This window comes from Odontomachus brunneus, unplaced genomic scaffold (assembly GCF_010583005.1).
Source record: "Odontomachus brunneus isolate Ranch 3 - 2012 unplaced genomic scaffold, Obru_v1 Obru_scaffold_034, whole genome shotgun sequence".
Taxonomy (NCBI): Eukaryota; Metazoa; Arthropoda; class Insecta; order Hymenoptera; family Formicidae; genus Odontomachus; species Odontomachus brunneus.
In genome coordinates, this window is record NW_022639484.1 from 2,065,645 (window position 1) to 2,078,264 (window position 12,620).

General features: G+C 37.2%; 1 protein-coding gene across 1 annotated transcript in view; it reads right to left on the reverse strand.

The window, feature by feature from the left end:
* The window catches only part of LOC116843591, a 228,256-nt gene that overhangs the window by 198,961 nt on the left and 16,675 nt on the right, over positions 1-12,620 (reverse strand). The gene's annotated exons all lie outside the window — the stretch shown is intronic.

A 12,620-nucleotide genomic window follows, 5' to 3' on the forward strand; every position in this document is an offset into this window, starting at 1 on the left:
GCGAAATGTTCAAAATGGCATGAAATTTAGACAAGATTCTAGTCACAAATAACGTTTGCATGTGAACTTTCTTTCACAAATTCTTTCACCGGCACAAATTTTTGTGCGTAAATTAATATCAAAATTAACGATTTTAAAACAGACTTTCATTGGAAACAATTCTAATTATAACAAAAATGAATATTTAAAGCGTCAAGAAGCAAATAAATTTACGTGTAATAAATATTTATGAAGTATATCATGTTGGAAAATTTAATACAAATTTCAAAATTACTGCATAAATGAACTATTAATAAGAAAAATAAAGAAATAAAATGTTTTCTATAATATCGTAATATCGTATACATATATTTATCTCAACTTTATTTAAAATTAACATTAGTTGAAATTAACTTGGACAGTGAAATGAATGTGTAGAAATATAATTTTGGTCAATAAATAATAAATTTATGAGTGGCCTGTTGGTGTGCTCCTGAGCCTCTTACATACTATCCAACAAATTTTATTACACAAAAGAAAATTTATATATACAATGTAATATATTTTAAACATGTCGGTCTTTACTTTGAACATTTTTCAGTTAAATAAAAAAAAACGATAATATAAAATACTTATGTAGTCCAAAAGAACGGAACACAAACGTGAAATAATTATAATAATTACCTTCATATTTGCGTTCCATTTTGCTTGGCTTCGTGGATATTATTTATTTCTTTTTCGGTCAGCTAATTAGAAAATCAAATCAAAAGTTTGAAAAGTATTAGATTGCATTTAATTCCCTTTTGTAGTAGAATTTACGCACAACATTTTGTTTTTCACAATCAGGATGACATATAAGAAATATTTATTTGTCTTATTTAGATGAGAGAAAGAAGAAAAAAATTCAGATCTCTTCTTAACATCGTGATTAAATTACGAATATACAAATTTTTATATGTGCGAATCAAAATTAAGATTCAACCTGAAATCTCTTCCTTTAGAGTCAAAGACAACCATATTTGGTTGTCGTATTAAACGCGCGCCGAGAACCCAAGTCTTTGTCTGTTTCTATTTCGAGCTCTGTGCGCGAGGTCCTAAGGTTAAAGTTAAAATTATGTGCCACCTTATTCGCGCATATTAATCACGTCGCGGAATAATGGTACGTGGGCGTTCAGACGCGAACGATGTATAATCCGCACGTCCACCGTAACGTTTCCGCAACGGTGAAAGTTCAATTCCCTCGATCGCGTAGACGCGCGAGGAGTGTATTCATCTCATTCCTAGAGAGTGAAATCGCTCGGGTGATCCTCGAGCGACGTATATACCGGGTCACTCCCGGTGTTGCGCGTTGGTACACCACATGGGCGTCGCAAAATGCTGTACTCTCGCACACCCGTTTACTCCTCCATAGAAAAAAAGTAAAAAAGAGAGAGACGCACGATGTGTGCACCGAGTAAAGCGCTGTTGAAACGAGGCTTTATGGCAGCAACCTTGTTGATAGCATCGTATGTACGTTTCGTAATGAACTCGTTGAAACGAGCGCAAAGATTTCTGAGTTGCAATAGTCGACGGAGCGTAGTGGATATTAGGTATCGCATTAATCATCGTTACTGTCATCAATCAGTGTAGCGGTAGGCAACGGGTATCGCGTTCACCGGAATATTATCAATGGGGAGAAGTTCGCGACTTCCTGTGAACTTTGTTCTTCGAATCGCTACTTTCGCTACCTCACCGATGTGTTGTCAATACTCACAAATGTGTTCTGTACTTTTATACAGGGTGTTTCTCAAGTACTATCCAATATTTTTCGAATTGATTTTTGAGATAATTTCATGAAGAGAATCTTATATGTGAGTACATTTTTATCTTAAAAACCTCCAAAGATACGAAAATTCTATAAAATTATCGTTTCTTTTTATTAACTCTTAAGCAAAAAAAGATTTTTTCAAATCCGCGGGCTAGTAAATAGGCAGGATATTACCTTCATTTTTAACTATATTTACCGCGTGATAAAAAGTCAATGGCGTAAAAACGGAGTTTAGATAATACATTAATGATCCAAACTTGTACATCCCTCAATTCTTCAATCATATCATTCTTTATATTTTTATTTTATTAATTACTATAAAGAGGTACTTTTGGTAAATTTCGATAAAGCCATTAGTTTAGGAGATATCTGCGTGCCAATATAGAATTTTTAACTGAATCTCCGAAACGCTTTTAAGATCATATATTCATGTAAATTTTTCCTCACATAAAATGACTTTAAGTATAAAAATAATAAATATTGGACAGCACTTAAGAGACACTCTGTATATTAGCACATATATACTACATGTTATAAGAATATATATATATATATATATTTGTCGTTGTTACTTGAAATATCGATTCATTTGCACAAAAGAGAAAGAGAGAGACGCGTATACACGCTATAATAAATCACCCGGCGAGAATGTCTCCCTTTTCATACTAAATTTCTTAACTAAATTTCTTAACGAGCAAGAATACCGACTGTCATAATGTATGTATCTAGTAGAAAAATCTTGCCGGCGCCCATGCGTGTACACGTTAGAGGGAAGTGGGCGCAGAACGCTAGAGGCGACCTGTACAAGCGAGCTATAGAGGCGAGAGCTGCAACGACGACGTCCGTGAAAGAGAGTCGATTGCGAAAACGAGCGTCTTGCAAAATGCACAAGCCTAGGCCTAGGTTGCAGCTGAGTAACGCGATATTACGTACGTAAGTACAGACGGACGTACTCACGTAGGTTACACAGGTTGTACCCAGCGCACGTGTAAGACACATTAATCGTGACGTTCGAGACGAGATAGCGATCTAGAGGCGAGTGGGGCTCTAGCACACGAGCCGAGAGAGAGAGAGAGAGAGAGAGAGAGGGGGGAGGGAGAGAGATAAACAGAGAAAAGGGAAGGGAATAGAGATAGGGAAGAGAGAGACAAAGAGGAGAAAGAGAGAGATGGAGGAAGGGAATAGAGATAGAGGAGAAAAGGAGGGAGATAGATAAAGAGGAGGGAGGAGAGGAAGCAGAGAAAAAGACAGATAGCAATAGACAAACAGAGAGAGGGGAAAGAGAGAGGGCGAAAGAGAGAGTGGAGAAGAGGAGAATTTCAGCAGCATTGAGTCTGCAATTTTTCTCCCTGTTCCCCGTTACAAAACTATCGACTAATGAAATCACGCCGCGGAACAGCACAACGGGTGCGGTAATGGACTCCGGTGTTGATGACAGTGATCGTGTTCGGTAGCGGGATGCTTAAATGTAGTGTTAAATGTAACCGTCTGCGTCTCGTGTTACGTTAACATTGACATTCAATATTAGGCGAACAAGCGTGAGCGCGAGCGAACGAGCGAGCGCGTGAGAAGCAGCACGGTATTCTGTTCGTTACACACAAACTGCAACACTCCCTGCGACAAATAATCCAGCTGATTTTAATTACACAGTTCCATTACGAGGACCTTAACGCTCACCTCCTCCTCGACGCGACAATTACGTGCGCGCGCGTGCTCGAAAACAATGGCAAAGGAGAAAGGCTCGAAAAGACCGAAATAAATCACAATGCGCAACCACAGATACGGATCGCTGCCCGTTTCCCGTCGCATCGTATCCGATGGAATTTATTTCACGGAATGACTTCGCCGCGCTCTCGGTTATCCAACACCGCGATAATTATTCGTCATCGCGTGTTCCTTTCTAGATTACGTCGGGCCGCTCATTAACGATCAAACGAGAGCAGTGCGGATTCGGTGAAGCCAGATTAATCCCTGGCGCTCCTGCGCCGAGTACACTTAACAATATAGCGTTTCCTTCTACTAGTCAACTGCACAAATTTTTTATTCACTAGTACATCGAGGAAACACCTAAACAGGTAAATATATTTATTCGGTATTATTATTAATTACATGTATACTTGTGTGTGCTAATACATACACATTTCTATGCTGAGAAAAATATTTTATGCAAATAAGAAAAGTTATCCTTTCTTAAAGCTGTAACTATGCATGAAAAAACGATATTTATTATATTTAAATAAAATAATTTAGATCTCAGTGAATATGTATGTTATTAGCATCTGACCCACTGAATAAATAATTCTCCAATATGTTTTAAGTAAGTTCAATAAAATGATATGTGAGTTCAATAAAATGATATCGCTGCAAATAAAATTATATCACTATAAATGTATTGTTGCATTCATTAAGTATCCAGAAATATTAAAACAAACACGATAAAGCAACGCTATCGCGAAGTAATTTAATTTCTACTGACCGGTCGAGGAAAAATTCTAAAACAATTCGATAAAGAATTAACACACGCTAACGCTCGGCGGTCCGCGCTCGTTGCAATAACCGGCCCTTGAGCAATCGTTTCGAGGATCGGCTGCAATTTCCATCGCGTTTCCGCCTCGCGTCCCCGCGCGCGCGCACACCGGCGCCGACGAGGTCGGTCCGCGCTGCGCGAACATGGCTGCGCTCACAGGAGATTGCATGCGCAGCGCGGTAGCTCGAGCGCGACTGCATTCGCTCTCATAGCCGATTTCACGAGAGCGACGAGAGCGTGAGAGAAAGAACGCACCGCGGCCCACGCACATGCACATACACACGCGCGCACAACACGTAATCCACAGCCCCGTTGAATGCGTGCACAAAATGTATTATTGTGCAAACGTGTGCGCGTGTCGGACGTGTCGGTACGCGCGGCCTCTCGCGCACACACATCCTTACGCACGACGGTACGTGTGTGTACGCCCGGCGTGTTTGCGCCTTGTCACAATTAATCACTACCCACGTGGCTGCCACCCAGCCAAAGCCCCGTGCGCGGCCGCAGAGACCTCCTCGACGACATCGCGACGCGTGTTTTGTCATAAACGTCGAAGCCTTCTCACTGGATGAGAGACAGCTCGACCCGCAGCAGACCCGTGTTGTGTCGAGGTGGACGCCGCCGATCCCCGCGCGAAACACGCCGAAGGATATTCGCGGAAACTGTTCGTTCGTTCGCCGCGCGCATCTCTCTTTCTCTCTCCTGCTCGTCGAGACTCGCGCGACGCGTCTTTCGCGCGGCTCCGCGTGCCTTTGTGAAGCCAATAAGCGCGAACGTATGACACTGGCCTACAAAAAGAAACCTTTTTTGTCACATGAATCAAATTGTATAATTTATAGTATTTTTTACGTCGAATTTAAAAAAATGTAGACATATTTTTTTCCATCACCCAACGTTTTTTAATGATATCATTTTTAAATTTCAACTAAGAACAACTGACACACTTTCTCTGTATAACTAAAAAATCTACATGGTTATTTGCAAAATGGTAAATAACTTTTCCGTTCAGTTTGAATGTACAAAACGGAAATCATACTTACCGTCACACTTCGCTGTATTGCACGCGATTATTCGCCAATCTTCTATAATCAATAACTCAAAATTTTACGTGATTGTTCGCAAAATAACAGATAAATTATGTGTTTTAGTTTGACCAAATCTGCATGTACTCGGGTGATTTCCTACACATCGTCAAACACGCTATATGTATGACTCTTTTATCTAATTATATCTCTATTATAATCATCTATTACATCTTATCTATTATAATTAAAAATGTTGAATCTAGTAATTTTTTTCGCTGTATTTAGCTTGATGTCTCTTTTAAAAATAAAAAAAATATTATATTGATTTTTATATGTTATGTCTAATATTGAAAAAAAAATCGTGTAAAAGAAAAAAATTTTAACGAATTTTTATAAACAAATATATTGGTTATATAGAAGAAAAATTTATAAATGATATTTAATATGTGAACGGTCTACACTTCAATATAAAAAATTTGCGATGAAATCGAATCACGAATAACATAAAATGTTTCACATATATATTATTTCATATATATTAAATTTCAAATGATCATCATAAAAAACGGATGATGGAAAAATTATGAGGTTAAGAGGTTATCTAATTTTGTAATTTCAAAAGAAAACAAAACTTTTCTTTTGCTTAAAAAATAGTTTGAGGTCTTGAGGAGAAAAAAACTAATATGTAAGAAATTTCAAGTGGATATTCGAAACAATTCGCGTTTCAAACAGACTCGTGTTCCTACACACAGATAGACGTCCGAATAAGCCGAGTAGCAAGGCATTCCATATAATTGTCTCCTTCAACTTTTGTATACTTTCATCACGACAGGTAATAATTTGCTACAGTACTGTTTAGAATGTTTCACTTAAAACAAGACGAAAGATTCAGTTTATTCATTTGGTCTTTTTCACTAAAACAAATATATATATAACGACGCCAAAATTGTCGAAATTGCCGCATATATCGCAACCAGCACCTTCAATAAAGGCTATACAAGCATTTTTTTGATAACGCATTCGATGAATCATATCATCATTAGTTTGAATGCGGTTGCAATATGCGCAAACAAGACGAATTTTCGTAAGTGAGGTGCAAACGTTCGAGGCGGCAATAAGAGGCCGAATTGAGTAACACAGGACAAGATCAGCTTTTGAAGATACTACATTCAAGAAGGAAGATTCAATGTATAGAACAGCTATCGATGATTAGCGATAGGATAACACTAATTCATGATATAACTGAAAAACAAGTTATTAAACTTTACACGTGCTTTTTTCGAAATCGTGTTTCTCAAAACAACTACTGCTCGGTTCATTCGGACGTCTATCTGTGTGTAGGAACACGAGTCTGTTTGAAACGCGAATTGTTTCGAATATCCATTTGAAATTTCTTACATATTAGTTTTTTCTCCTCAAGACTTCAAACTATTTTTTAAACAAAAGAAAAGTTTTGTTTTCTTTTGAAATTACAAAATTAGTACCTCTTAACTTCATAATTTTTCCATCATCTGTGTTTCTCAAAACAGTATATATGACATCTCAAGCTACAATTAACGAATAAAATTTTAAAAATATATTCAGAAGAACAATAGTTCTCGATTAATCGATGATTTTGTTGATAATATTTTTAATTTAAAAAATATAATAGAAATTCGGGCTAAAAAAAAGGGAATTCAAATATTTGTTTTCCATCAAATATAAAAACAAAAAATGGGATAAAACTCGGTCAACAAGAAGGAGGTAGGGCATAATTAATGAAAAAAATTTGTTTTTCTGTTTCAGGAAAGCCAAAACGGCGAAATCATGTATACTATTTGCCCGCGCGTGAAGAGACACGTTTCACGCGAATTGCTACATTTTAGAGACAAAAAATATTAATATTTTTTAATAAACTTTTAAATACAGAAAGCTTATGATATATATTAATAAAATGGCAAATATGAATTGAATCGTATTTCTACTTTCCCCGCAATCCCAAAAACTGTTATTTTTCAGGCTGATCAAAAGTGGGGTAACTATAAAATTTGTCCTTAATTTGCAGATTCTACATACAAAAGTATACAAGAAACATATTCGAAATTGCATGTGACAAATTATCTGTTGATTAGAATAATCAATAATATTAATTAATATTTAATCAGTAAAACATTTTATAATGCTTTATCGAAAACGAAGAATTACAGTTAAAAACGTTAAACAGTTAATTACAGTTAAACTCGTTATATATTGTGATGATTGATAATTATATTAAAGAAATTTCGAGCGATATTTTGACTAATAAATCTTACACTTATTGACTATATGAATTATAGTTTCAAATTTTTTACTTGTGTGATTGCACTATTGCACTGTTGCAGGCTCTTTACACATTCTCTTGATTCAATAATTATATCTCGCTTGTTATGTCAAGTGCTAATTATGTTATAAGTGCTAATTACTGTATATTTTTCGAGCTTGAGCGACGTGCTCCCGATTTCGGAAAATTATAATTAATTTCCGCGCCGAAGGGTGGGGGACGTATTATAATTCACGCGCGTATGCACGTAAAAATATTAAAGCATACATATGATCAATCATAAAAGCACAATGACATTCACATCGTTGTTGAGGGCTCTCACCTTCTCCCTCTCGCGTTCGCCGCAATTGCAGTTAATAGCGCGACAACGCTACGCACACACAGCACACCGTCCGGCGCTTCCGGCGCTAAGTTGCCCTTAATTGCAATTAATGCGCGATCGTTTTAATTAGATGGAGACAAGAGAGAGAGAGAGAGAGAGAGAGAGAGAGAGAGAGAGAGAGATCCCCGATCTTCTCTCTCCTTTGCATCGCAAGGGGTGGCGTCTCACACAAGAGAATGAAGAATGCGTTTTAATTGGAAGAGAAAGAAAGAGAAAGAGCAAGGGGGAAGAGGAGAGACAGAGAGAGAGAGAGAGAGAGAGAGAGGGGTGCGCGATATCGCATGGTTAAGAGGGACACGGCAGTGGCGTCCATCTGTTCGTAGGACACCCGTTAGCAAGCGAAGAACTTGTTGCACAGATGGAGGGTCAAACGCACGATGGCTTAGGCGCACGTATTGATCCAACAACACAAGCGATGCATATACGCGAGCGTCGTCGTTGCTGTGCGCCGCACTATTGCGAACGACGGACGAATGGGCATCCATCTATCGCGGGTATACATCGTGAGGAAAGCCGAAATTTCGTTTTTTCTTTCATCTAGCCACCCGAGGACTGCCACGAGGACGATTTATTGTTGGTGCAAAGGGAGTTACACCACTGACGATGCGTGTGTATGTGTGTGTGCACACACGCATGCGTGTGTGTATATGTGTGATTTTAGGAAAAATATACATCCTCGTACGACGGATAAGTGCACATTGAATAATGGCACTTGCGACGAGGTAAAAGGTGGTCTCAGTATTTCTGTTTTTGGGCTCTTGGCTTTAATACGCGGTTTCTCCGATATCAGGAATGTGTCCGCTATGTTAATGATTTATATTTCTTTTTTTAGAGGAGAAGGGAGAAATCGAAAAAAAGAAACCAAACTTTGGTTTGGTGACTTTTTTATAGCTTTTACTGATGTTTTTGTAACCTGTTTTTCGTATGTAGAGAAGGGACAAATCTACTCAATTCAGGCACTCATGTAGTGTCTTTTTAAACAACACTAAAGCCAAGTTCCACGACATCCGTTTAATTTTAACTACCGGTTAAGTCCCAATAGTGATTGGTTGATTCTGATTAACTCTTCTTAATGTCAAATACGATTGGTGAACTCCAATGGAATAACCAGCCAGTTAAGTTAACTGGAGGTTGTGGAACTGGGCCTAAGGCCTTATAAATATTGGAAGAATTCATAAAATAATAAATAATGAAAGAATTCATAAAATAAAAAATAAAACAGAAGTAATTTAATATATTTATCTCTTAAATATTATCTCAGAATTCACATCAAGAATAGGACACGTAAAAAATGGGTCAAATACATAACAGACACATTATTGTAATCAAGACTGGTCTTTGGAAACCAAGCTCCTAGTCAAAAATAAGAAGAAGAAGTATATTATTAATTTCCAATTACCTTAGCATGAAAGAAAATTAAATCATCCTGCTCGATGGCGGGTCTTTTAAAGATAACAGAAGGATTGTTGATTGTACCCTTGAGGTGCGTCGTTTTGCAGGAACGAGTTAATTTTATTCGCGACGCGCGGACCGCGAAAGAACACGGAAATCTCGTTCTCCCGAGACAAACATTTGAGACAAACACTAGAGTTCGTCTCTAGAGGCGATACTGATTTATTGTACTCTCTCGCGTCTCGGTAAATAAAGTCGAGGAGCCGCGCCTAAGCATCCTCGCCGGTACGTTTATTTGTCTGCAGATAGAGAAATCCACAAAGAGGGTATTTAAATTTGCCTCGCACTCTGTTACTTTAACCCTGGAATGTGCGTGTATTTAGACCGCCGTTTGTATACCCCAACGCCTATGTATGTGTGTATTTTCTCATAGAAAAAATGATGGATGTACCGTACGCGGAGAGGAAAATCAATACGCAACGCACGCAAGGCCTACTTGTAACTTTTACGTTACAAAATCGTCGCGATGTAAGTTCTTCTCGCACGGTGATTTAAACTTCGCTTCTGCATTCAGTGCTTAACTCGCAACTACTACCCGCCAGCGAGCCAATAATAAACGCTGCTGTAGGTTTTATACCCGAGTTTAACTACGAGTTAGTGACTTCAGTCTCGTAACGTGTGGAAAATAAAAAAGTGATCACGTTTGTCAAGTAGAAAAATGTAAAAGAGGAAAAGTATAACGATTTCATAAAAATTGAAAAATTCTTCAGTGTTTTAAGTTAATTTTGTTACACTTAAAAGCACAGTGTTTATGTTTTTATTTAACATCATGTTTTTCACACTTCTGAAGATATAAGTAAATTGGTACCAGTTGATGCTTAAAACACAATTAGAAGGCTCATGTCAGATCTAGTTAATCCAAATATTATGTTGGCCATATGCTTTGTTTATGTATTTATTGCGAGAGGAATAATGAAAACAAAATCCCAAAATTTTCCTCTATAAAGGAAGAAGCGTTTAATGTATTTTACGACCTTTGTCGCGTGAAAGGAAAATATTCGGAATATCGCAATTAGATAATTCAAGTAAGAAGTCACTCGAGTATATTCAAGTTTATCACTCTATTTTCCGAGTGAAATTCCACGTCATGCAGAATAGATAATAGAATAAAGATAAAGAATAGAGATAATTGTATAAATTTTATATAAAGAATCCGCTTGTTTCGTTTCTAGAATAGCATCAAGTTACGAATTCTTTCCTTGCCAAGATTTTCTTTAAAGACAGGGTTTTTAGATTGTATCCTTGTCCCTGATGGGCTGTATATTCCGTGCAGTTGAAGAGTATACTCTCTAAATCTGGAATTCGAGTAACTTTCCACTCACACAGAGTAAATTCTCCGTTATGAATCGTCGAATGAACATTTTCACTTAAAAGTTAAGAGTGAATCTGATGTACTCTATCATAGGAATACATTCACTCTAATCGAAACATTCGCTTATGATCAGAATGCACTCTAAGCTCGAATGGAATATTCACTCTTGCGATTTCGAATGGCGATTCCATTTAGATTGCACTATCGCCTCGAGTAAAAATACTGCCACTTTTCATTCGTCCTGAGTGAGATTCCACTCCAAGAAATTTAGAGAATATGTGTGATGTAGAACACTTTCGATATTGCGCCTGTCGTATATTGCAGACGCGCTTTTTGTGATTAAATACGAATGCGTTACTTCTGTGACTAACAATTATTTTTATGCACACGCGATATATTTTTGGATTTATATTCTATGTGAATATTCCTTCGTGCGAATATGAAATGAAATAATTTAAGAGATTAAAACCCGCAATGATCGGCTCACGGAAAAAAAAAAATGTTTGCTACATATAGACAACTAAACATAATTTGCTGTGTTAGTCACTTTTTCTTTGTTGCAGGAGCCAATTTTCTTGCTATGATAACAGGAAAATCTGCTCCTGCAACAAAAAAGTAGCTAAAGTAAAGCAATAAATTATGTTTAACTGTCCATCTGTAGCAAATTTGCTGCGCTAGTCACTTTTATTGTTGTAAAAGCAGATTTTCTTGTTATCATAGCAAGAAAATAGGTTCATGCAGCAATGAAAAAGTAGTTAACACAGCGAATTATGTTTAACTGTCCATATGTAGCAAATTAATTTGCTACTGCAGCAAAATCTTTTTTTCCGTGCTAACGGGACCAGCATTAAGGCTTGCGTTATCTTGCATTTTGTGTGTAAAGATATAAAATATTTTTAACGGCCAAACAATGTTTGTTGCCGCATGTCAATGATCTTATACTTGAAGTTTTGTGGCTCTCTCTCTCTCTCTCTCTCTCTCTCTCTCTCTCTCTCTCTCTCTCTCTCTCTTTTTTCGCGGCTCTACGCGCTCCGGCTGAAGTAAGCGAACGAACGAACGAGAACGTCGCGCGGCCGTGGCCGTGAAAGTGAAATTCGTGAATGGAACGAGCGGAACACAACCCGGCGAATCAGAGTGAAGGTAAAGGTTGCCGATTCGGCCGCTTACGCATCGCGTCCTCTGCTCTCTCGCGATTCGGTCATCACCGCCGCTTCTTCCTCGTGAAAGTCAATCCGTAAGAAATACGTCGATCCGACATCCGTCAAACAACTCTATCCCGATATAGTGCGATATCAATAAAGCATACGATCACATAGTGTTAATAAAGTAGACGAGCATTTAGCCAATTAAATTTACTTTTATATAGCAAAGCACACAAATCCATGTAGTTGAATTCCGCGAAATCGGGCTAATTCAACATTCCTTCATATGATGAAATATGCATGGAGGGTTATTTCGCCGCTGAAAATATATGTATTACATACCGGATGTTTACCTCATATCAATAAATTGGTATTGACGCTTTGGAATTATTATGAAAATGATCGAAAAATATCGCCAAACACATAACTTTTTGCATTATAATATCATGATTTTAAATGCATCTTTTTCTCTCTATTTTATATATTATTTCTATATTTTTCCTAAACTTATTTTACGATGTAGAAAAAAGAAATATATGTCGATGAATATTCAAGTATTTCCAGACATTTAAGTCTTTGTTGGCACACGCATCTTATCTATATCGTTTGAAGTAAATTTTTAAAAATGTAGAAATAATGTGCGCAATATAAAAAGATATATATATATATATATATATATATATATATATATATAT